This window comes from Pteronotus mesoamericanus, unplaced genomic scaffold (assembly GCF_021234165.1).
Source record: "Pteronotus mesoamericanus isolate MK-2021 breed Mesoamerican mustached bat unplaced genomic scaffold, CSHL_Meso_final scaffold_21, whole genome shotgun sequence".
Lineage (NCBI taxonomy): Eukaryota > Metazoa > Chordata > Mammalia > Chiroptera > Mormoopidae > Pteronotus > Pteronotus mesoamericanus.
In genome coordinates, this window is record NW_026555310.1 from 25049245 (window position 1) to 25076448 (window position 27204).

The window sequence follows — 27204 nt, forward strand, 5'->3', positions numbered from 1 at the left end:
GTCCATAGTACTTTTGATTACCTTTTGCAAGATTGGATCTCTGTATATTATGATGTCTATATATTTTTTTCTAATCATTTTTTATTGTTTCTCTATTAGAGTTGCCTCAATTTTTCCCCCTTTGCCCTCCTCTGCCCATCCCACCCCTGATCCCACAGTCGATTCCCACACCGTTCTCCATGTCAGTGAGTCATTCATACACGTTCTTTGTCTAACTCCCTCCCTCTCTTTCCACAATTGTCCCCCACCTGTCTCCCCTCTTGTCGCTTTCAGCCTGCTCCATGTTTCCATGCCTGTGGTTCTATTTTGATTTTTAGTTTATTTTGTTCATTAGATTCCACTTATAGGTGAGATCATACGGTACTTGTCTTTCACCTACTGGCTTATTGCACTTAGCATAATGTTCTCCAGTTCCATCCACGCTGTCACAAAAGGTAAGGAGTTCCTTCTTTCCTTCTGTTGTATAGCATTCCATTGTGTAAATGTACCATGGTTTTTTGATCCACTTATTTACTGATAGGCATATAGGTTGTTCCAGCATTTTGCTATTATAAATAGCACTGCTATGAACGTAGGGATGCATAAGATCTTTTTAAATTGGTGACATGGGATTCTTAGGGTATATTCCCAGCAGCAGAATTGCTGGGTCAAAAGGCATTTCCATTTTTAGTTTTTTAAGGAAGTCCACATTGTTTTATGCAGTGACTGCAAGCTGAAACAAACCTAAGCAGTGTTAAAATTCATGTTCTCATCACCATAGGTATCATAACTATGGAATTAGTGGCACACAAGTATCAATTAATATGGATTTATCTATATGGCAAATCACACATGAGCACCTCAGCCTCCCCACTTACCCACCTCACATAAACACACACACACTCATACCTATTCATTGCTTTGGGCCTAACTCTATAAAAACAGAAATCATTTTAGTTTCATTACATTTTCAAATCCGCATGGAAACAATCGGGGTATCAATTTTATTTTTTATTGATTTTTAAATTTTTAAGTATAGTTGACATACAATATTATACTAATTTCAAGTCTACATCATAGTGATTCAACATTTAAATACGTTATGATGTGATCACCACACTAAGTCTAGTAACCATATGTCATGGTACATAGTTATTATGATATCATTGCCTATATTACCTATTCTGTAAATTACATCCTTTTGACTTATGCTTGGACGTTTGTATTTTTTAATCTCCTTTCTATTTTCTGCCCATCTCCTCATCACCTCCCTCTGACATCTGTCAATTTTTTCTCTGTAGCTATGAGTTCATTTCTGTTTTGTATTGTTTGTTCGTTTTGTTTTATTAGATTTCACATAAAAGTGAAATCACCTGGTATTTATCTCTCTGTGTCAACTTATTTCACTGAACATAATACTCTCAAGGTCCAGCAATTTATCAATTTTAAATAATCATTCATTGTTTTGCCATGCAAAAGTGGAATGTAAGCTAGGGAGTGTGGTTTGAATTCTAGTCTTATTTTCACTGGGGTGCTCTTGAGCATTATTTTATTTTTAGACTCAATTTTACTTATCAGTAGAAGAGGTAAAATAATAAAACCTAACTTTTAGGACTGTGTTAAGAATTAAATGAAGTAATACATGGGAAAATATTTAGAACAGGGTCTGGAATCTAGTAAAAGTTTTATACAGGTAGGATAATATTATGCAAATGTTGACATTTAGGAAAGGAGAAAGGGACACAAAGTATAATGCCTTTCTTTTAAATCTCAATTCTAATGGCTAGAATAAGTAAACATACAGATAGGTCTCAAAAGAAAAAAAAGTAACCAGTATGAAGCATCCTTTTGCAAGTTCTTTTAAGACTTAACATAATGCTACCAACGTGAAAAAAGAACATGGAGAAGCTTTTGCAACTGAGTATTTCTTATGTCTAGTCCTATTTGATTAATTCTTACCTATTAAGTTTAAGTCAGGGAGAACCTCCAACTATGAAAGATCCTTAGGCACAGAAAAACTCATGGCAATGGGGTTATAATTCAAAGTAGCCACACAGTTTTTCCAGCTTTTGTGTAATTTTATAACTGAGCAATGCAATCATAGAATAAGATTATCTGAGCTTTCTGAATATGTATTTTATTTAGGAAAAATAGTTAAATTTAAAAGTTGAATTTACAAATGCCTATTTAAATATATGTACACATGTATTTGCAAGGACATATGTATAACTGCACTAATAACATACATACATTATAAAACATAAGTACAAATTAAGAGAAAAACAATGTTTCTAAATGACTCAGATCATCATACTTCATAGTCTTGTTAGTTAATAACTCACAGTAAAATATGCATTTAGAATAAGAGTCACTGTTAGTCACAATGTATTCAATGTAATTTTTATTTATTTTTTGATGTACTCTTTGTTTTTTCATTACCATTTAGTCCGCTTATACTTCCCTTCCCCCAGCAATTGTAAGTATTTTCTCTCTCTTTTTTAATAAAGGGACTAAATGGTAATGGAAAAAAATACAATAAAGATTAAATTTTTAAAAAGCAAATGTAAGTTTTTTAATGAGCTATTCTTCCTTATTTACTTAAAGATTTTATTTTTAGAGAGAGAGGGGAAAAGAGGAAGAGAGGGAGAGAAACATCAATGTGTGGTGCCTCTCGTGCACCCCCTACTGGGGACCTGGCTTACAACTCAGGTATGTGCCTTGACTGGGAATCAAACCAGCAACCTTTTGGTTGGCAGGCCGGCACTCAAGCCACTGAGCCACACCAGCCTGGGCTCACAGTATTACTTTTTATTTGGGGAAAAATGCTGAGAGTCTTCTTGGCTCTTACATGATGGGGATTTATGTTAACAAACAGTAAGAGATATCTGGGCTGCGACCACTGAAGGGAGGGTGCTGTCCTCATTATTAGGTCAAGTTCCAAAACTGGTTTAAGGTTTCAATGTTGTCTAAAATAATCTTACACTTACCAGCCTATCCTATCAATGTTAGCTAAAATTATATATGAAATCATTTATTTTCTCTATCTGGGCTTCTCGCTTCTCCTTTTTCTCTCACCAGCCAGGGCACAAATGTAAGCTTTAAGTATACTGTGATACTTATAAAAACTTCATTAAAGAATTTTGGGGTGGTTAGGTCATCACTTTTTTCATATTTGTGTTTTTAATCTTTTAATGTGGGTGATAGAAAACTCACATTCAGAACAGAAGAATGTCAGTTCTATTTTCTTGTTGTTCTCTTTTGCTTAAATATTTAGTATTATCTTCTGTGCTCTCTCGCTAAACATGATCCCCAAGCATGTTTGTAGTGTATGATTTTCTTTGTTAAAACTATGAATTATAACTTGCAAATTTAAATTGGGACAAGCAAGTTATTACCAGTTGAAATATGTTAACATGGAAGGAAAGAGTGAAAGTGTCCCTGATCACTGTTGCCGCCCCCACCCCCGCACCCCCGCCCCGCCACGAGTGGGACATCCACTCTTCCCTCCTGAGCTCTAGGCTGTGTCTGAAATTCTAGTAGATGAGGTTGCTAGCGCCAGTCCTTATATCAAAAATTTAGAATGCTCAATTTTTCTCCTTAATTAGTTACCAATAACTTTTAGCTAAAAATAGAAGTTTTCAAACGATGGGTGATTTACCTCCACTTGCAAGCCCTGTGTGTGTGAGCAGCACAGGGAAGGCGTGGCAGCTGGGAGCAGAGATGCCCCCGCCTTCCGCCTTTCTTCCTGAAGCTTTCCTCACCTCCAACTCTTCATCTCCATTAAAACATGTTCAACCATAATTAGTATAACATTAAAATGGAGGAAATTTTGTAATTGCCAGTTGTTCTGTAGCCATGGTTACATCAAAGATTCATAGCCAGTGACTCCAGGCTGGGCACGCACACACAGTTAGCAGGAACAGCAGTAAGAAAATGTTTGTGTGCATGTGCAGGTGTGCCGATGTGAATGTTTGCCAAAAAAGAAAAAAAAGAGAGAGAGAGAGAGAGAGAAGCAAGAAAGAGAATATTCGGTGACATTTAAGGTGCTAATATCTGGAAGTCAACCTTTAATTTGACAGCTTTTAGTGCTAGTTAATTTCATTCATCCAGGCGAGGTGTAGGAAATTTGCAGCACCTTTAAATTATCACGTTTTTCCACACTGCCTCAGGCCTATGTGGAATACCTGAACCATACATTTTTTTACCTTTTTTTTTTCAGGTCAGTTGAAGTAAAACTTTCATTCCCTTTCTCAGACAATTAATCTTTAGCTAATTGAAGCAGGGATGCTGCAGGATGGGTTTCACTGGGGCCTGTAAATCTCATTTAGCAAAGTGAATTCAAGGCACATGCTGCACCTAATGATGTGACAGGTGGACTGCACTGCAAGACAGCAGCCTCGCAAAAGTTGATTCTCATTAGACCCACAGAGTCCTGCAGTCAGTTTTCTGATGGCTAAAGAACACTAATCGCATCTGTTTGCTACTGGGGTGGGGTGGGGGGAAGCAGGGAAGTTAAAGGGGGGGGGGTTGTGAAGGGAGGAAAAGAGGAGGAAGGGGCAAAATTCTCTTCTATTCTTTCACGAGTTAATATCCTTGACTCCTGCCCAAAAACCCAGCAGGTCTACCCCCCACCAAGCGATCAGCCTTCGATCTGCTGACTCCAACAGGGTGCACCCTTTTTCTAATTAACTAAAATGGCTATGGAAAGCAAAGGAGGCCTTGTGTTGGGTGAACCAATTATTTTGAAGGGTATTAAGTCATCAGATTTACTTTTATCTTGATTGCATTGTGGAAATCGTGCATAATTAATGGTGGGAGCTTATTAGGAAAATGATTAGGCAAATTACACAGGTGTCGGATGCATTTTTTATGATAAATTTGCTAGAACAATCCTGCAATTCCATCTGTTCAGCTCACATCAGAATGTCACTCTGAAGAAATTAATGGTGCAGAGTTATACAAAGTTACTAGAGGCTTTGGTTGCAGATTTAGGTAAGATATGTATAAATATATAAATATAAATACATAATATCCAGCAAGTTACTAATAAGGATGTAATGTTACAGTTCAATAAATTTCTGATTTAATCTTGAAAGCAAATGGTAGTCAGATGGAAACAAAGAAATAGAGCATATGTAAACCTCATCTCATCAGTTTGATGTGTATGTAAATAAAAATTATCACAAGCTATAATAACACTTTGCTCTGCATGATGACTGCAGATGAGCCGCCATCTCACTAGTAGTATATAATCCTTGTGTTTTGTTCCAAAATATCCAATTTTACCTGCAGCCATTTCCATTTCCAGCTTTCTTAGTTTTAAATGGAATCACTTTAACAGTCACACTTTTTCAGCAGTCTGTGTAGGTAGTGTACCTAGTATATTCACATATACCAATTGCTACTACCTGAGGAGCCAACTTTCTCCCTTTTTTAACTTTATTTGTATTCCTGATACTATTACAGATGTCCCCATTTCTCCATCCCCCACTTTGTCCTCCTCCACCCAGCCCATCCCCCACCTCTCTTCCCTCTAGCCATCACCACAATGTTGTCTTTGTCTACATGTCATGCATGTATGGCAACTTCTTGAATTCCAGAAGGAAGCTACAAGGAGAATTCCTAGAAGCTCTCATTCTTCCTGATCATTTGTTGGCTGGGACCAAATGATGCTCATTCTTATCTATTTATAGATGATCAAGTAATGTCATGTATTAGTTTGGTTAAATTTTTTGATACCCTGAACTGGAGTAATCTCTGATCTGAAATAAGATGACTAGTAATATTTAGTGATAGTATTAAGTGTCAATAAGGGCAATACACTTCATAGTATCTTCTTCAAAAATGTCAGATTTAGTTTTATCTTATAAAAAAGTAGTTAATTCTTAATAAACAGATAAAATATATACATCATTTAAGACATCAGTAAATGCCTCTAGATTAAATTATTAGTAGTACTGATCTAAAATAGCTAATAACTCTTGCTGTTATATGACATCATGAAAAAACCATTGTAATTTTGCCTTTGGTCTCTTCAAATTTCAAAGCAAGTCAAAAGAAAAACTATCATAAATGAACAACCATAAATGTTGACGTTGTAGATTTTCCTGGTGTGTCATTCACCAAAGCAGCATTTTTGAGTTATAAAGAGAAGATACAAAATGATCCAGACTAATAGAAAGGACCAACTTCCATATTTCATACGTATTTTGTTTAAACTGGATATTACCAACTACCTGCTACACAGCTGTTTGATCCTCCTGCAAAATGCTCATACCCAATACAATAAAAACGAAAGACAATATAACTACTTTGATGACAGCTCCCATAGGTATATATAAAGAGAGAGAGAGAGAGAGAGAGAGAGAGAGAGAGAGAGAGAGTCCTTTGACAAATACTATTGTATTCCCCCTAATTAACCAGACTTGATATTTGAAACCCATCTGTTTTGTCAATCTTACTTCAGTGTCCAATTTACCACAAAGTGGACAAGGTCCTGTTCTTTCTATCTAGATCACCTTTAACTGTCCTCACTGGTATGACCTCAGTTCACAATCCATTGTTTCCTCACTTGTGTTGCTTTGATATTCTCCAAACTTGCTCTTTTTTTTTTAATTAAGCATTCCATATTGCTACTGAAATTATTTCCTAAAACTCTTACCACAGTATTTCCACAGCACCTATACAATAAAAGCCTCTCTCTCTTAAATGTCATTCATTAGTTGTTGTTTTTCCTACATTTCTAGTCTTACCTTTTGCCATCACCACCCCGCACCCAGTCATCCTGAACTTCCTGTGATTCCTTGAGCACATCATGCATTTCAATGTCTCTTTGACTTTGCAAGTGCTCTTATCTGTGAAAGGAATAGTTTTCCTTCATGATCTGCTGCCTGAATAGTCTTCCTCACTCATCAAGTCTAGACCAATGTCACATCCTCTGTGAAAACTTTCCTGAATCCTAAAGATGCCATTTCACTTTTTCCCTTGTGCTAATAATGAGTTTTGTGTTTCAGTCAATTTTACTATTTCCTTCACCATGTCTGTTTGAAGTCTTCACTTAGATATGAGTTCCTTGACTGAAGGGAGTAAGCCTCACTCACCACTTTATAGCTACCACTGCTCAAGATGTTTTCTGAAATATAGAGAGCAGGTCCTTTAAAAAATGTCATTTCATTATAAGCTAAGAGCTTAACTCTTATTTATATCAATTAGCCCATGATAAAACTGATTTTGTTAAATGTAATTTTGCTTAAAGTTACAGAAGCTACCCACTACATTAAGTGAGGGCACACTGTAGTATATAATATATTGTCAAGTAAATAAATGAATGAAAGTGTATGTGTAGCATGACATGGTTATATAGTAACAGTCCCAAATTGCTTTAGCCAAAGGAGTTCTTGGCTCATGGGTAAATGAATTATTGAATAATAAATAAGGCAAGATATTTTATACTAGAACGTACTGCCGAAGCCAAAAATCAAGGTAAGCTCTAACTTCTTCTTACTTGCACTCTCCTTATGCATACACATGTTCACTCAGTCACCACAGGAAGCACAAAGAAAAGGTAATCTCCAGTAGCACCAGCAAAGAGCTGTGTCCAGTGTGCATACTGACTTTGCTCCTCAGAATGTACACCAGGACCAACCGCACTGGCAACCCCCTGTTAGAAATGCCAACTCTAAGGACCAACCCTAGATCTAGTGAATCTCAGTCCATATTTAAGCAATATTACCAAGTGAATTGTAGCACATAATGTCAGAAACACAGCATTAGAAGACATATCTTCCACAAACTCCAGAGATTTGTGTAGAAATAAATAGCAATATTAAATTCCTACTATATATAATAGTTTAATAAAGATTGTAAAAACTTTAAAAACAAACTCTGTTCATAGCAAACAGATAATGAGAATTTATCATACAAGGAAGTGATCTCTCCCTCTCATTTGCCTATAAAGTGTGGGTCAGCATTAGGGATAATAGCATGTGCATGCACTGCAGAACGAAGGAGAACTGAAAACAAGGATCTGGACAGGACTGTGAGTAGTATCATGTACACCCACTTGAGCAAACTTATGCCATTTCCCTAAAGAGGAATAATGGGAATACCCTAATTATATGTGTCTCTGTATATGCGTATATATGTATGTGTGAGGTCAGGTATGGGTATATTATATTACACTCACACACACATCACTAATAATGCTCAAATAAATGTAAAGGTTTTGTTCCATACTATGCATTCAGAGATTTTCAAACAATCCTGTCATTTTCTTCTAAAAATTTCAAATAAAAAATAATTCTTTCTAATATTGCTGAGAGTACCTGAACCAGATAGTAGTAAACTGTGTAGGATACATTTACAAGTGGACAAGCACTCTTGAAAAAAATAGGGCTCAAATAAATTATATTTCAGTCTAGGTTCCAGTGCTATGGTCTCATGTCAGGTCTAGCAAGCAAAGGCAAACGGAAGAATTGGCAAGTATATCAATAATTCCAGCACCAAATACAATCTATTGCCAATTAACCAGATATGCAAGACAAATATTTTCTTTCATTCTCTCAGAGTGTATAGGACAGTGTGCCTAACTGGATTTGGATTAAAATTAATATTTTACTTCTTTAATTAATTTAGTGATTATGAAAAGACAGGAAAGATTTTTTTTATGATGACTTTTCTGGCAAAATGACCTGCTGTAACAAATGAAAAACATAATCAGAAGAGTTTACTAGACATTAACATTTTAAAATGTATCCACTGCCAGCAGAGTTAATCCCATAACATCAATCTGAGTCTTGGTTGTCCCTTGTAAGGTGATGTACAATACTCTCAGGACCTTCTCCCTCACTCACTTCCATATTATAGGGTATTCTCATTCTGTTTGACTTAGTTCTCACTAACCTAGACAGACATTAATGATGTATCTTTTAATATGCACTTAGAGACCCGAACACACAATATAGAATAGCATCAAGAAATTGGATATCTGAAATATTTATAGAGAATCCACATAAAAGGGGTAATTTTATTTGATAGTGGAGAACTGATTCTATGGAAGAAAATGAGATGCTCTTAGTTAACTTTAATGTCCTATACTCTTGAATGCATAGAAAACATGAGAAGAGACCTTTTTATAAGACCTTTTGTTGGGTGTGGATGGTGAATGCCTTTGGAGTGTCATCTCCCAGGATCAGTTGTTATCTCCACAGTGAATTCAGCTGCAATTCAATTTTTTTATTGGCTGTGGGACCTTGAAGGAGTTTTTTTGTTTCTTTTTCTTAGTCACAGCTGCTTATCTATAAAATGGGGGCATTATTCCTATCTATTTCTTAACATTGTCTTGAGCACTGAAAGACAATGCATATAAAATGCTTACTGCAATGCCATCATCACCAAAATGATGATTCATACATTATGTCAGGATTGAGAAGGAACGAGGACACAAATCTAGCAACCACACTTCATTGTTTTAAGTTGATCCTTATAATACCCTAAAGTTTGATTCTCTGGAAAAAAATTAATGTTGATTTTTTTCTTAATTTTTCTGTCCTCTTTATTTCTGTCTTGGTCTTCAGCATTAATACTAATGACATCAAGTGCTAAGAATTGAGATTTCCCCCCATAGTTCTGAAAATATAAATTACTTATGGGATTATTTTAGCATTTGGTGCCTATGTGATGATAGAGGTATGTGCCTTCTATCTTCGTGGTAGGAAAGGCCCATTGCTAGTCATGGAAACCAATGTTCATAGACAGCTCTTAGAGAATTGGATTAACTTCAAAGAAATCATAAAATGTTAAAAACAACAAAAAGCATTACATTTAGAAGGGAATGAAAGAGATAGCAACAATTTGTGAAACCTCCAGTAAGAGCTTCAGTTACCATTAAGATATGTTCCAAAAATAAAGGCCCCAGGGAACTTAGGTTAATATATCATTTAGTTACCTATGAGTTGGATCTGTAAATAACTTCATTGATCCACACAGCTGTGCTTGATATGCTACACAACAGTGGATCAGGCAGAAATAAGATTGTGTGGGCAAAGGGGCATTAATGGAAAAGGTTGAGCTGGAATTAGTTTCTCAGATCCTTTGCTAGTGTGCCCTGACAGCTTCCACCCGTTTAGTTTTAAACTTGAAGAAAATTTTTCTCGTGTGATTATTACCCTGGGATGTCTTTCAAGGATAGAATGATTCCTTTCATTTTTCATTGGTCAGGAAAAAGGAGATTCCTACAGACTTATACTATCAAATCATTTTCTAGTCATTAATCTGCAAGGTTTAAATGGTACAGTGGCTTCTTACAAGGGACTTGATAGCAACTGAACTCAAGAATAACAATTGAAATTGAGTAATTTTTTAAAAACGAGTCCTGGATGAGTAAATTCCAGGGAAGTCATAATTAACAGAGATTCATGTTCTATGGAATACAGACCACTTTCCAAATATCTAATCATTTCTTCAAGATTGGGAAAGGAAACATTGACCTTATGAACTGTTCATGGTGAAAAAATTATGTCTTAGAAAAGTAGTTTTGACAAAACACATTTGCTACAAATCCTTGACAATACTGTCATCTCACCATGTATGTGTTACTTCCAGAACAATCCTGCTGGTGTACATTTACAGATAACAGTGGAAAACATCACTGAAGCAAATTATGTCTATGCGGTTCAAAAATTAACTCAGTTTTGGTTCCATAATGGTAACACTAATAATCAGCCAGTAGAGAAACTTACTTAATTTCTTACATTATTTATTCAGGCCAAACTTTTACTGGAAATCATTCTCTTTTTCCCATGAATAATCTAGGAAGACAGAAAAAGATTTCCATTCTGTCACAAAGCTGAACATTCCCTCTTTCCCAACACAAGTTTACATATTAATCAATGGACTTCTCAATCACTGCCCTTGCTTATGAGAGAATTGCAGCATGACTCAAACATTGAGTAGACTTGCGCTTCTCTTACCACCATATGTGAATTGGGTTGCCAAGGGTGAAATTCCATGTGGGGATACTTGGGAAGAAATTGCATGCGTCCTTTATTAGTTAGCAGAAATCACCTTTCTCTCCTGAATCTCTTCATTTAAAATTTTTTTGTATGAAGAAAGAGAGAAAGGTATTGCAGAATGAATGAAAGGCTACATATTTATCATTTGAGCATCTTCTTAAAGTGTAACAAGACAGCAACAACCTTACTTCATTCATGAGTGGGGTTATTTGGGCAAACTGATAGTGATTTTGTAAAGGGGTACAGGGTGAGGGGTGCCCACGAAAATAGGAGAAAACCCGCATAGCCCTTAAGATACTTTCCATAACAAAGGCTAGTTTAATAGCTGTGATAGTAGCTGTGCTGTCACCTGGGGCAAGGGGGGCGTGACTTCGAGGGTGTACGCTGACTCCTGATGTAGCCAGGGGAGGTGGGTTCCCCCTAGATCACTGGGTCACTCTTGCCCTGACAGGGTATGTCAGCTGTGGGAATGTAAACTATACAGACAAACTGCAAAATGTAGCTCATTGTGTGGAAGAAGTCAAAGATAAGGTCATGCAGGAGGCTGCAGGTCAGGATTTAAATGAAGGGCGGGCAGCCATGAGGAATTCAGCCAGGTAGCTTGGAAGGGAGTAGAAGGGCCATGAGGGAGAAACGACATAGCAGCTCTGTGAGAGGAAGAAGTAAGCAATCAACTATGTAGTTTGTAGTCAGGATCTGGCCATGCTGTCTGGAATAGTAAGGAAGGGGACATGTGGCTGCTCTGATGGCAACTGCCCTAGCTGACTTGGAAGGCTTCCTTGTATGACACTGACCTGCTACCTTGTAGACACAGACTTTATCTGGACTCTTGTCCTCTCCTGGACTTGTCCTCTCCTGGATTCGCCATGATCCAGTGTAATATGGCACATGCTTTCCTGGACTATTGTATAGAGGCTGATGACAACATATGCCAGATCCTGAAGAAGAAAGCTGCTGCATGAGGATGGTGACTTTGGTACCTTCCAGTGACACTAGAGAATTATTTGTGCAACCACCTTAAGATAAGAATGTGGGGAACTATAGGGTTTGCTTTTAGCTTATAGCCTTTTGGGGAACAAGGAAAGTGCTGGGTCTCATGGGAGTGGAGGGCTCCGAACATAAGTGCTCTGAGCCCCCCCCCAAACAGGGTTGGAATATCGTAAATAAAGACCTGTTCCTTCCAATACGGACTGCTGGGGCATGCACTAAGGAGCCACATGAACGGGCCCCTGTCTGCTTGGTTACAGTTTTATTAAGGAAGGTGAAGCTTTAGGAACAGAGTTGAGAAGGGAGAAAGAAGAGAAAAGCAAACTACCCTGTAGACAAAATGAATAGGAATAAAGAAGGCAAAGAGGAAAGAAAAGATAAAAGAGTAAAAGAAAGGAAAGAGCAAGAGCAAAATGAGGTCAATAGGTAAGAAAGTTCCAACTATTTTGAAATGGTGGTCAGTGCTAATTTCCTGGCTGTAGAGCACACCACTCTGCACCTCCACACGATAACAAGCTTGCTATATAAATGTGCTTTGTGTAAGAGGTTAGAGGGAAATTAAAATAAAAAGCCTCAGTTACAAGTCTGAACAAGCTTCATAAACACTAGAAACAAAAAGTCATGTAGGTGAGATAAGGGAGACTAAAAAATTAACAGAAAGACTAGATACCTTGAGGACATAGGAGATAAAGAATTGGCAACATTCTTGGGGAAGCCATGACACTCTCTTCAGGTATTGAGTAGGGCATCCAGCTAATTAATTTAAATCTCAATGTATAAAAGGGCATCAGCTATATTTGGTTACATAATTTTTAAAAATAAATATATTTTCTGTAAAAAAATGAATCATGTAAATATGTGGTGAGCCATACCATATCTCTAATCTACCTTGCCAAAATGGGAATTAAAATAGCAGAAAGGTTTCTAGTCTTATTATTCCATTTTATCCAAAGAGTTGAAATATGAACTAAATATATATTATGTGCAAAAGTCAGGACAATTTAAGTGCAAATGACTAAAGCAAACAAATGAGGTCTGTCCAGAAAAAGTCAAGCCATTGTTAATATAACGAGAACGGTTTGTGCGACATTGATGTAACATGGCAGCCAAGGAGAGTGGGCTTGGAATGCGCATGTGTGAACAATGACCACTTCACTGTACTAGTCAGTAGGGATGGTAGATGCCATCAAGTGAGCATGTGTCCTGTGTGACCATCATATTCAAAATGAATGAGCAAGTAGAGCAACAAATCTGTATCAGATTTTGCATTAAGCTTGAATGTTCTGCTCGGAAACTATTTGGATGATTCAGAAGGCCGCAGCTATGGGCCACTGGTGATTGGCAACTTCATCACAAAACGAGGCTACTGATGCATGTCTCATGCAGAGTTTTTTGGCAAAACATCAAATCACTCAGGTGACTCAGCCCCCCTATAGCCCAGATTTGGTGCTTTATGACTTCTGGCTTTTCCCAAAACTAAAATCACCTTTGAAAGGGACGAGATTTCAAACTGTTGAAGAGATTCAGGAAAATATGACGGGGTCACTGATAGCGATTGAGACAACGGCGTGACGTCCCAGGGTGCCTAGTTTAAAAGGGCCTGAGGTATCATTGTCCTATGTACAATGTTTTGTGTATCTTGTATCTTCTTAAATAAACGTAATTTTTAATAGCACATGGCTGGATACTTTCTGGACATACCTCGATACTAGCAGACGTATGACAACAAATGTATCAGTCATCTTATCTGGGAAATTAAAAAGGGTTAAGATTCAATAGCTCAAATAATGTCATCATGTTATTTATTAATTTACCTGTCATCTTTAGGCGATACTTTTCAGTCTGTGCCTTCACTTAAAGGCAGTCTCTCCCCTATTGTGGTATTGAAGTCCACCTGCAGCTATCCCAATGAGAAAACACTTTTATTCTTGAAAATATCATCAAAAAGAACCATTGCCTCAGTTTGGGCCATACGTCCATTCTTAATCCAATCAGTGCAACAAAATAAGACTCCAAAAAGTATTTGGAAAAGCAGACAGAGTCAGGATTGCTAGTGTAAAGTCTTTTTAAATGAATAGAGTCTAGTTTATGTATTGATATGCAGATATGAGTACTACCTCTCCTCTAGTCTAAAATCCAGAAAGATGCCTAAACTCAAATATCAGGACAAATAGTTTGAACTTTATTTGTTTTGAAATTTGTTTCGTTCACAGGGATTCAGCCAGTTCCTCTTTTATTATTGACAGTTTTTCCAATGAATCTACATTTGGAAAAATATTAATAACGAATAAATAAAATCTTCTTCTTTATAATCTTTGCCTGAGGATATGTTTATTGATTTTAGAGGAAGGGAGGGAGAGAGAGAAGAGAGAGAGAGGGCAGAGGGAGGAGAGGAGAGAAGAGAAACATCGATGTGAGAAACATTGATGTAAAATTGATCTCCCATCACTGTGTACCATATACGCCCTGACGAGGGACATAACCTGCAACCTAAGTATGTGCCCAGACCAGAGATGGAACCCACAAACTTTTGTTGAATGGGACAACATTCCAACCTACTGAATCATCTGGTCAGAATTTTTGTTGTTGTTGTTATTGGTTTTTTAACTATGAATGAACATACATGTGGCTCTCTGTTTTTACATTTTTATTTGCAGCATATTTCTGTTATCTTTAGATGATCACCTTTTATAACACACATAAAATTTTTCATTGACACATTGTATAACATGTTATTACCAAACAAGTTTCCATGGTTTTTAATATTTTACAAAGATAATATTTTAAATGTAGTAAACTTATAATGTTGCTTATATACGCTTTATAGCTAATTATTTTTATAGTTAATTGTTTTACTCTGTTGTTATCATAAATCCACAATTAATGCTTAGGTCCTCTTAGTTAAAATTATTAAAACAAGTAAACAGCAAAGAGATGGTTTTGTTACTATAGGAATAGAATTTTAAAAGATATGTTTTCTTTCTTTTCCTCAATTTTAATGTCAGAATACTAATATTTGTAAAACATAAATGGGCAAATTAAAAATGTTAAAATACAGCAAATCAAAGTTTACAAAGTGTATATAGTGAATGCATATATATGTCCATGTAACAGGCCAGACTAGAGAAGAAAAATTGGGTGAATTATGTCCAGCTATCCGTAAGGAAGAGATGACTGCTTCAGTAATTTATATAGACTTATCTACAAACATAGAAACCTTAAATAACTTAATTTTATGCTAAATCTAGTTCAAAGAATTGCTTAATTTTGCAAATAATATGAAAATTTAGTAAAAGCAAAATATTAATACAATTATAAGGCTATACCATAATGTTTTTAATATTTATTCTCAAGGTGAGCTTGTTTCCCATTTAATCATAATCACAAGTTTAGACCAAAAATGCTTTGAAGGTCATTGTTCACTTTATTATATGACTTTTACTTTACAGATATATTACCACAGTAGTTAGCTAATTATTAATAAGAAAGAGGAGGAAAGGGGATTAGATACTGAACTTAATAGACTGGGGAGCAAGAGCCTATTTGCTTCACCAGGAAGTGACTGCCTCACACCACAGGGGATATTGCTTGGCTTTGCTAAAAGGATTATCACTCCTCTCTTCCCCTCTCTGGTACTGGATTTGGGAAAGGAGTGTAGGGGGAGGTGCTGGGCCATAGAGGAATGTCAGTCTAACTAAGGAGTATAAGCCTGCCAAAGCCTGGGAAAGCTTGGGAAGTTGATTGGTTCTTTTGAAAAAGCACCTAGTCCACCCCGAACGCAAACTAATATAATCCTGAGGGAACAAATATTCTCTCTCTCTCTCTCTCTCTCTCTCTCTTGCCCACTTGGTAACACACTCACCCTTATGTTCATGCATTCTCTCTCACCTGGGAGTTCTCTCTCACCTCAGAGCTAGAGATCATGCAGGTCTAGCAGCTACTGGGGCCTGCAGCAGACTGTGGACTCCAAAAGACTAAACTTTGATATGAAGCAGAAACTCTGGACATGGACTTTTGCTTTGGCCTTGCAGAGGACATGGTTTGACTTTCTCCATGGTGGGATGGAAGGAGATAGGAAATTGGAAACCCAGGGGGTAGCTTCTATTTCCACACAAAAACCCCCATCTTGCCACACCACGACCTCCAGTGGTCTTTGGAGTGCTTTCCTTACGATCCTGTGGAAGAGCCTGACTTTTACCTACAACAGATAAATAGAAAAAAAGTTTCCTTAAACTTACTTCCTGCATTTATTTCAGGGTTAATAGCAAAAGGAAAAGACAATGCTTAGGAGAAGAAAAGGACAAGGAGGAGTCAACATGTCTCTCTCCAAATATTTGAAGGATTCATTCATCAAACACATCAGCCTAATTTTTATGGCAAGAAATAGATATAAAAAGTGAGATTTTAGGTCAGACAAACAAGATTTGCTTCCAACAGTCAGAGCACTTTACAAACTGAAAATGGTGAATTCCTTGTCAATGGAATTGTGCCTGATGAAACTGAATGTTTCAGATAGCGTAGGGAGGATTCTCGGCTGTGAATTAGGGAATGGGTACACTAGATGAGATCGATGGATTTCAAACCTCTTGATTCCCAGATGCTATTAATTTTTTAATCAAGAATCTGAAGATAGATACTCCCCAATTGTTAGGAACTGATGCTTAGCAAAATCGTTTAAAGTAAATGATAAATGATTCGTGAAATTTAATGGGAAATCATATTTTTAAAATAAAATTCAAGTTTATATGCAGACTCCCAGGAACAATACTGATATCTTAATTGAGAAGTCTGGGTTTTTTGGTTTTTTTTTTAATTGTTGTTGTTGTTTTGAAAGAGTGGTAATGTTTTCATACATCATCCAGACAGTTAGCCAGTCAGGCAGCCATTTTTTCATTCATTCATAAATATATATTAAGTAGCAAATATGGGCCAGGATTTTTTGCTAAGAGCATGTGATACATCAGTGATCTTGACAGACATGGCCCCTGCCATCTCATTCTAGTGGGGAAGCCAGACCAAAAGCAAGTTACCAAATAAAGTAATTAAAATGGGTGGGGGTTAGATATTAAGCATAATCAAGAGAGGCTTTTCTAAGGGACCATCATTGATCTTGGAACTTGAAGCCTGTAGTGTTCTTTTGTGAAAAGGGCAAGGAACATTTCAGAGGAGCAAGCATTGGCAAATGTTTTGGAGGGAGCAAAGAGCTGGCCAAATTGAAGATATAAAGAACGTCTTTATGGTTGAAGTCAGAGAGCAGACTGGCATGAAGTATAAATGTAGAATGAGGCAGGTGCCAGATTATGCACATATGGAGTTTGGGTTTTATTTTAAATGCAATGAGAAAACAATATATAATTTTAAGTTGGAAGAAATATGATTCAAATGTTTTTAAAAAGACTTTAAGGGCAGGTGAGTAAGGGATGTACAGAAAGTAAGAAAAAGCAGAAGCAAGAAGCCCAGATAGAGAAAATAAATATTTTCATATATAATTTTAGGCAAAATTGACAGGATAGGCTGTTAAGTGTAAGATTGTTTTAAGCAATATTAAAACCTTAAACCAGTTTTGGAACTCAATGAGGACAGCACCCTCCCTTCAGTGGTCGCAGCCCAGATATCGCTTACTGTTTGTTAACATAAATCCCCATCATGTAAGAGCCAAGAAGACTCCCAGTATTTTTCTCAAATAAAAAGTAATACTGTGAGCCATGGCTGGTGTGGCTCAGTGGACTGAGTACCAGCCTGCAAACCAAAGGGTCACCAGTTCGATTCCCAGTCAGGGCACATGCCTGGTTTATAGGACAGGTCTCCAGTGGGTGTGGGGGGTGTGTGGTGAAAGTCAACCACACAATGATGTTTCTCTCCCTCTCTCCATCACTTCCTCTCTTTAAAAATAAATAAATAAAATCTTTAAATAAAAAGTAATATTGTGCTTACCAAGCCTTTATTTATAGATATGGTGATGTTTTGAACTGGATGAGAGGAATCCTTTCACAATGGATACATACATCACATCATAATAATGCACACTTTATTTTTTTTTTTAATTAATTTATTTACTTTTTAAATACATTTGTCTCTGCCTTCCCCCCCCTTTCCCTTGCCCCCTCCCACCTTCCCTCCCTCAGCTCTTCCCCTTTGGTTTTGTCCATGAGTCCTTGCTATATGTTCCTTGACTTTCCCCTTCCCTTCCCTTTCCCTGCCCCCCCCTTCCCTCTTGTCTCTGTTGATTTCTTTTCCTTTCAGTGTTGCTGGTCATATTTGCCTTGCTTCTTTGCATTGTTGGTTAGGTTCCGCTTATAGGTGAGATCATATGGTATTTGTCTTTCGCCCCCTGGCTTATTTCGCTTAGCATGATGCTCTCCAGTTCCATCCATGCTGTTGCGAAGTTTAGTACTTCTTTTTTTCTTTCTGCTGCGTAGTATTCCATTGTGTATATGTACCATAATTTTTTGATCCAATCATCTACTGATGGGCATTTAGGTTGCTTCCAACACTTGGCTATTGTAAATTGTGCTGCTATGAACATTGGGGTGAATAATGCACACTTTAAATATCTTACAGTTTTGTCAAGTATACCTCAATAAAGCTGAAAAAAGTAGTATGCTGCATTACATGAATTGGTACAGGTTTCACTAGTTTCCTTAAATATTCTTGTAACCACTACAGGTACTGGTTACCAAATTGTATAGCAAATCAGTTAATACAAAAGTTAAAAGTAAAATAATGACCAACATCTGAATAGCAGTTTAACTACAATGCTTTATTATTCATTTTCTTCAAGCTAGTACAACAGGTATCATGAACTGTATTTTACATTTGAGATAACTGAGGGTCACAAAGTTTAGTTGACTTACCTAAAGTTACAGTGCTAAAAAAGTAGTAGCCCTAGTGCTCTGACCTCGGTCCCTTAACTCTTACCCATGAGCTCATTCCAGCACGTAAGACTCTTCTCAGTGCAAATTGGATCTGTTTTGCTTCATCTCATGTTTAAATATGTATTTGTGCAAAGTGACTATATTCCAGATTTACCTCTAATAGACAGCTAGTAGGAATAGTCACAAGAAGGAAGGGAGTTTAGCCCCTTTAATCAAACCTTGGCCTTTCTGCTTATACTGCAAATTAGTACTGATTGTGATAGAGGTTTCCATGGTGTAGGCACTAGTCTTTCATGAACTGAACTTACAGCATCACCATTTAAAGCTGAAAGCCATGAGACATCAGTAACTTAGGTCACTGTTGTTATTAAGAATTGATGCGACATTTTATATTTGGAAAGAGGTCAATGAAATGTAGACAGATTCGAGTAGGACTTAAATGAGCAAATCTGTGCTGGCATCTCAGCATCACAGTAGCTTCATAATAGAGTTTTCATTGTTTTTGATGCATGACAGAATATAGGATTCATAACAAATACACATTTTAAAACATAGAGAGCCTTTACCCATAGTGACCAAGGAAAACATTATTTTCTTAAGCTAGCAGAGTTATCATTAACTATTGCAGGGCATCAGTACAGTTTTAAGAGGTCCAATTTATCCGTTGCTCCTCGGGTAATAAGAGGGAAAAAATCACTGACACGTAGCAAGCTTACTTCTTATTGAAACAATTTAGAATAGTTTGATGATTTTATGCTTTGAAGTGAAGGCACACATGAGTTTCAACTTGTAAGCATGCCCCATAATAATTCTGTTAATTTAGATATGTAACAACTTTTCACCTCTGTTTTATCAACATTCTTGGAGGAATTATTAAAGAAAAGATCTATGGGTATCACGCATTATTTTTGGCCACCCAGCTCCTGACCTATTGAAGCTGTTATTCCAGATAGTCTATGTACTTTTCTATCCTCCCTTGTGACTAAAATGCGGGCACCTTATCTGTATTTTGCCAATAACCACAGTCGTCTTAGATATTGATTGTGCAGCTTCTGATGCGACAAAGTGGTGAGTCCCATGGAAGTGGCAGGAGCCCCACCTCCTTTCCCGGGGGCAGAGGCTGACAGGGCTGGCGGAAGAGTCCCGGTGCTCACGGTGGCGGACAGGCACCTTTGGGCCCCTGCAGCAAGTGGCGTACTTGCTGAACAAGTTCTGCTGCAGGGTTTTGGGTTTTCCTCTGGGTCTTTGCCCTTTCTGACGATATTTTGGGTTTTCCAAAGCCCTTTAAAATAGATTTCTCCCCTACGTAAATCATCTTATGTTGTTTACACCAATGAAACTTGACTTATAATGAAAATAGTAAATTAGGCACCTGCCAGTTTTAGGTAACAGGTTTGAAGTTTATAAAGAATTCTCTCATATATTATTTACCTTAGCCAGTAGAATACTACAGTGACAATGAGCAGTTTACAGCTGAAGGGACCGGCGGTTTTGGAGGTCACATGATTTCCCAGGATAACAATTGAGAACCAGCATTAATCCTGTCATGTTCCTGATGCTAAACCCAGTATTTATTATAAAATCATTGCTTCTCAGACACGGCATTCATGTAGATTAACAATTCATCTTTAAGTCATAAGATGTTCCATATTAGAAAGCCGCATGTATGCAGAGCATCCAGCCACCCTAAAGTAATGCGCTAATTACGGTCACTGTAACAAAGCTGTGTGTAAAGTTGGTGCAAAGCAGAAGCCTTGACGAGTCTTCGTCAGTCTCCTTCGTCAATTTCTAATCCTGCATGAAAGAAACATAAATATATGATTTTCCAGTTTTACAATTGCGTAGAAACAATATTAGAATCCAAAAGTTCCATATTTAATCTAAAATATCCCGTTTAAAAATTCAATGATTCCTATGGCATACTTATGAGTATAAATATATATTTAGAAGTACCAGAATCTATGATTTCCTTGAAATTCCCAATTTCATTCAAGCTACATTGTACTACAATCACACTACTTAATTACTTCCTTAAGAACCTAAAAATATTTTAACTACCAGCAAACAACTCACTTATGAAAATTCATGTTGGATTGCTGGTAAGATTTTAAATTGGAACAACATTGGGTTCTGGAATCAAGTCCTAAAGTTGAGAACGTGTAACCCCTGTAATTCAGAGATGCCCCTTCTAAGTATGAACCCAGAGGGCCTTCTGCACCTGTGCAGTTATCCTAAGTCATGACTTTTGATGGGATATTCAGATGTGACCACAATATAATTTTTAATACATTGTCATATTCAATTTAATTCTTTGACGTCTTGCATCTTCATCCATATGTAAGATAGTTTATGATATCTTTCTTGAGCTTTTCTTTCCTGGCTTTGCTATCAAGTGTTTATCTCTCTCCAGTTTTTAAAACAGTTCAATGATCTCTAACTTGAAGACTGAGTAAAATTCACATGAAACTGCTTTTATGGATTGTTTATTTTAGATTCAGGAGGTTTTTTTTTATATATTTAATATTCTAAATTTTTTGTTGTATGTATATTTTCTGTTTCTTAATTTCTTATGTAACATGTGCATAAATTATCCATGTCATTCAAGTTCTCAGATGCATTGGCACACATTATTTATTCTATATTCTATAGTTTAAAAGTCTTGAATGTATCTATAATTATTTTTCTTATCTTTTAAAGTCTAATACATTTATTTATGCCCTCTCTCTTGCTTTCTTTTATAGTCTTGCTGGAGATTTATTATTATGATAAATATTGTATTTTTTTAAAATTAGGACTGGTTGAACCTCTATTTTTTATTTTATTCATTAATTTCTGCTCTTGTTTTATTATTTTTTTACTCTTGTTAACTCTTTTTTCTTTTAACTTGAATGTTTAAATAGTTTAATCTAAATGTTCCTTTTTATCTTTTAATTAAATTCATAAGGCTATAGATTCACCTCTAAGTACCACTTCAGCTTTATCAAGAATTTAGAATCATTATCACTTAATTGTAAAATATAGATTTTATAATATTCATTGTAATTTCCACTTTTGTCCATGAACTATTGAGAAGTGAAATTTAAATTTCTGGATATGTTTTGTTTTAAGCCATACTTTTGTTACTTAGTTTTATTCCATTTTGTTCATACACATGACTTGAATTATTAAAGATAATGAAAATTGAAAACACATTCTTTGTGACTTTCATGAGACTTACTTTTGCTAATGTACTTTAATGCTTAAAAACTGGAACATTTTCTTTTTGTTGCTCTCAAGAATGTAATTAAACATACTAGATCAAATTATAGTTCAAATATTCTTTACCTGAGGCAGTTTATCTTTTTTACCTAAAACTTCCATCAAATTTATATTATGTTTATACCATAATGAAATGTTCTTTTAATTCTGTTATTTGTTTGCTTATTTATTTATTTCAAAGGTGCACTATTGCGTGCCTATATGAACTATTTTCTTCATAACTTTTCTTTTACCTTTATGCTTTTTTTATCCATAATGATGGGTTTTTGTTGAAATTATATTTTGAAATATATTAATATTGTGACAATATTAATTTGTTTACTATTTACCTCATATATATTTCATATTTCATAATTTTTATTTTTGTGCCCTAACACTTTAGGTTTGTTTTTGTAAGCACATATGATGGTATTTAGTTTTAACTTTAAATCAATCTCATATACTTCAGATATTAATTAGTTCAACTTTTTTACCATGGCTATGATTGTTGGTATATCAAAATCTTATTTTTGTTTTCTGTTTATCATTAATTGCTTTTATTTTTCTCCTACTTGTCTCCTGTTAATTTCATATACTTTCTCGCCCTCTGTTTTTTTCATCTACTGCAGAGTATGTTAGAAGCTAGAAATTGCATTTTTATCTGTATAAATGGCTAAGCTAAATTTTTAACATACAGATTTTGTTACAGATTTTCAAAGTTTAAACATCTCTATTTCAAAAAATTTCCTAATTATTATTTATTAGCAGAGAAAACTTGTCTTTTTAAAAAAATATGTTAGTTCTTTCCATTGTTTTTATAAAATATACACACCCACTTGATTCTGGTAGCCCTGCTCCTCCCCCAAACTCTCCACGTGCATACTTCAGAGATTCAGGAGATGCCAAAATAGGCCTCTCAGGCAAGGCTTCCATTTCTCCCCCTCCTCTCATGGTCCACAGCCTCACCACCTTGAGTCTGTCAGGACTACCATACTTGTTATCTTTGTTTACTTCAGTTCTCAGAGAAAAAGATGACCTCTCTCATCACCCAGAATCTCATCCTTATAAGGTGTTGTGTACCCCTATTGTGACCCATCTCTTCCTCCTCCCCAACTTCTAAAACATTTTCCATAGTATGACCTGATCCTTAGGGATCTTAATTTCCTTTATTCTTAGCATCTTCTCTGAACATTTCCTTTACCTTCTGTTTAAACTGAAACCTGAAAATTTTCTAGGCACACTGGTTTCCTTATAGTTCTTTCCAGTGGTATGTTTTTCTTCCATACTTTTCAAGTTACTAACTGGAAGTGCACTAGGTGTTTCTGATTGTTACTTTCAGACCAGTTTTTCTCCCTATTAACAAATAAAAATGGATGGAAAAATCTTTAGTAGTCATGTAAATATTTTTGTCAACTTCTCTTTTTTTTGCAATTATCTACAGAACTTAATATTTCCTTTATTTTAGCTTTAGAAAAAAATTTCATTTTTTTCCTGCCAATATTCATGGTTACTTTAATAAACACAGGGACAGTCCAAATATGGCCTCTCAGTTTCTTAACCTCCAATACTCTGATAATCTTGATTTATCTCTACCTCAATTATACACTCTCAGAGTTAGATGTTAAATTCTTCTATTGCCAGCAACTGAAACTCCCTCGTGATCTCAGTGGCAACAGTTCCTATCTGACAACCTCTCCTTTTTCCTAGCTCATATTCTCTAGAACCCCAATCCAACAATTTATTTTCATAGCTGAGAACTATATTCCTTTTCTTTAATATATGTTCACTGTACCTTACCAATCATGTTTCATCAGTTGTGTTTTGATTGTAGTTCAAAGTCCATTATTCAAACTATTTTCAGGCTCATTTTCCAGTAATCTAGCCAAGTCTCATGGCTTTCATACTTTCTACTGATGAATCCAAAAGTCTAGCTTCAGCTCAGACAAAGATCATGAGCTCCAGATTTGTTTTTCCAACTATTTTATTGTCATTCCCACCTGAATTTTAAATAGCTTAACATATACCAATCTGAATTTCTGATTTTCTTCTTCAAATGTGATCCTCCTTTAATCTTCTGTAGCTCAGTGAACAGCAGTCGTCACCTTCAGTTCCTCAGTTAAAAATCTTGAATCATTCTTGACACCTCTTTCTCTCCCACTTCACATCACACTTATCAGAAAATCCTGTTGATTCTAAAATCAAATATATGAAGTATGCAATGCTATCTCTTAATTATCTCTACTTCATCATAACTAATGTTCTCAAGATAATTGCAGTAGCCTTCTACCATAAGAGTCAGCAAACTACTGCCTGCAGGCCAAATTATTTGTTCATGTCATTTGTACATTTCGATATGGGTTGTTGATCTTTCATTCATGGATATGTAGGCAATAGTCTAATATCTGAATATTAATCATTTGTTTACTGTATATTTTGCAACTGTTATCTCCTAAACTTTAGCTTACTTTTTAACATTATTTCTGGGTGTTATTGGTACATAATTTTTCAGATTTTTTAAAAATTACAGCTAACTAAATTTTAAGTTCCCTGAGGGTATAAGCCTTGCCTAATACAACTTTAATATCCTCCTCTACCTAACACGTCATGTGTGCTCAATGAACATTGTTTGATTGATTCAAAATACTGCATTTTACTTGAATTTCAATACACAATGCACAGCTAACAAAGCAGTGAGATTCAGTAGTCTACACTAGCACTGACCCGTACCCTATCAGCAGTCAGAAATGAGCATTGGAGGATACGCTGGTTTCCCATGTTCCACTGTGTCAGAACTCAGGTACACAGGGCGAAACGTAGGAAGCAGCATATAAATGCACAGAGGATTCCAGGCACAATCTTAAAGTAGTAAATGCACTTTCAAAAATGAAAAGGTTTACTTCAAGGTCCCAGTTTCTAACACTGTTAGAAATATTATTTGGGAGAAGTCTTTTAAAGAATCTTTGCTCACATAGTATGAAATTTTATACACACAGGGCAGTCAAGCTACTAGGGACTAGTTTTGTGTTCTATAATTCATTTGCCACCTTCAACTGTTAGCTTGTATATATGTTTATGTAAGACTATATTTTACATTTATTACCAGATCAAATAATATATATGCAGCACCAAGAGAAAGTATTCCTACTGCCCCTGCAATAATATCTTTCACCACAAATTTGAAGAATAAGAGAGATGACTGCCTAGTCAATGTATTTCTCTCCCTCTCTCTTTCTCTCTTTCAAAAGAAATAACTACCTTGAAAGTTCACAAAGTTCATAAGCCTGTAAATGAGTTCTACAGATATAAGGAGAGTCAGGAGAGACAACATCTGAGAAAAATAAATCTGAGGGAAGGGGAGAAAGAAAAATGTACAATGCTCCAAACTCTAAGTATTCAGCAACGTGAGACTCACACTTGTTCTTTTATATGTAAGCTTCAGAGACTATTACATCTGTGTGTCTGATTAGAAAAATTAATCAGACTGACTTTTGGACATTATTAAATACAGTGGAAAACTACCACCTTAAATAGAAAAAGTAAACGTAACAAGAAGTTGTTCTGAGAGTGGTAGGCACAAGAAGAATGGACAGAAATAGACATTAGGAAGAGAAGTACTTGAGGAGAGATGCAGAGTAAAAGAATCAGAGGTATATACAGAGAGAAATTAGAGATAGTCGGTTTTAAAGTGACACCTCGGATAAAGTAATAACCTGATACTAACTGATCTATGTACTCATGACATTATTGCCAGCTGCTTACTGCACTGTGAAATATGATCTGGCGTTCCTAAACATTTATGATTTTAAGAATCACCTGGAGAGCTTGTTATAAATTTGATTCCCCAGATCTATCCTGTATGTCTAAGCCTATATCCCACTTTATGCTTCAAGGTGGCATTTGAGCATCTTTTATTCATTCAATTATTTATTTATGAAAAAATTTTCTTGGGTATATGTGTAGATGGATGAGAGATAGCGAGATAGATAGATGATAGGTAGATGATCGATAGATGATGATAGATAGATAGATAGATAGATAGATAGATAGTTTAGATTCAGGAGGTGATCTCAATTTCCAAACAAGAACTAATACTAATTTTGTTGGGCAATTAAAACATGGGTGGAAAGAGGTCTCTGTCCTTCCCTTTGCTTCCTTAGTTTTTTCCTTCAAAACAGGAAAAAATACTAATCACGTTAAATGAGGTTTCAGGATGTGAAGCACTTTCAGTAGATATAGCCAACTTGCTGTTTTCTCTATTCCTTTCAACAGAGATTAGTTTGAGCCCTTCAATTATTTATTTCTTATAGCTAAATGGTGGTGAGGTTTGGAGTTAGAGACACGTTCCTAATAATTTCTCACAAGTAATTAACTTATCACTTTCTCAAGCTTCAACTCTGACTCCATCTGTAAAATAGAGATAATAAAACATATCTACCATGCAGTTTTGAAAGAGTACAGGTAAATAATGAAGATGTATGACTTGATTTGTAAACTAGTATAAAATATTATTTATATAGTTAGCTAAAGGTAGAATTGTTCTTTGACTGTCAGACTAGACACCTAGCATTGCCCGGTACTTTGATCTTCCTTGCTAGACAGATCACACTGCGGTGACATGTGGTCTCTGGATGCAATTCCATAATTTCAGACTCCTAACAAAGGCTCAGAGTTTTATTCAAGTGTTTTTCACGTTTTTCCAATTCTTTGTTCTCTGTTTATAAGGAGAAAGGCAATATCAGCCCAATCTTTATTGCTGAAAATTTCTGCAAGATGCAGCATCAGTTATCAGAATAATATGTAGTTGAAGACTTCAGTTTACCGGACCAAAGCAAAAAGAAAAAGGAAGACACTAACTACGTATTTTAAAAATAATTTCATAAGAGTTATCAAAGAAACCTCATCTCTCTTTTTTAGCTATGTAACTTTGGTAGAGTTATTTAAACTTACGAGGCCTCATTTCCTTCATACTTAAAGCAATTACAATAATTACTTCTACCAACTTTGATTATGATAACAATTAAATATTATCATTTACATAAAACAAATACTATAGTTTCTGGCATGTTTTCAGTGCTATGTAAAATTTAGGTATTTCGATTAACTATACAGTCCAA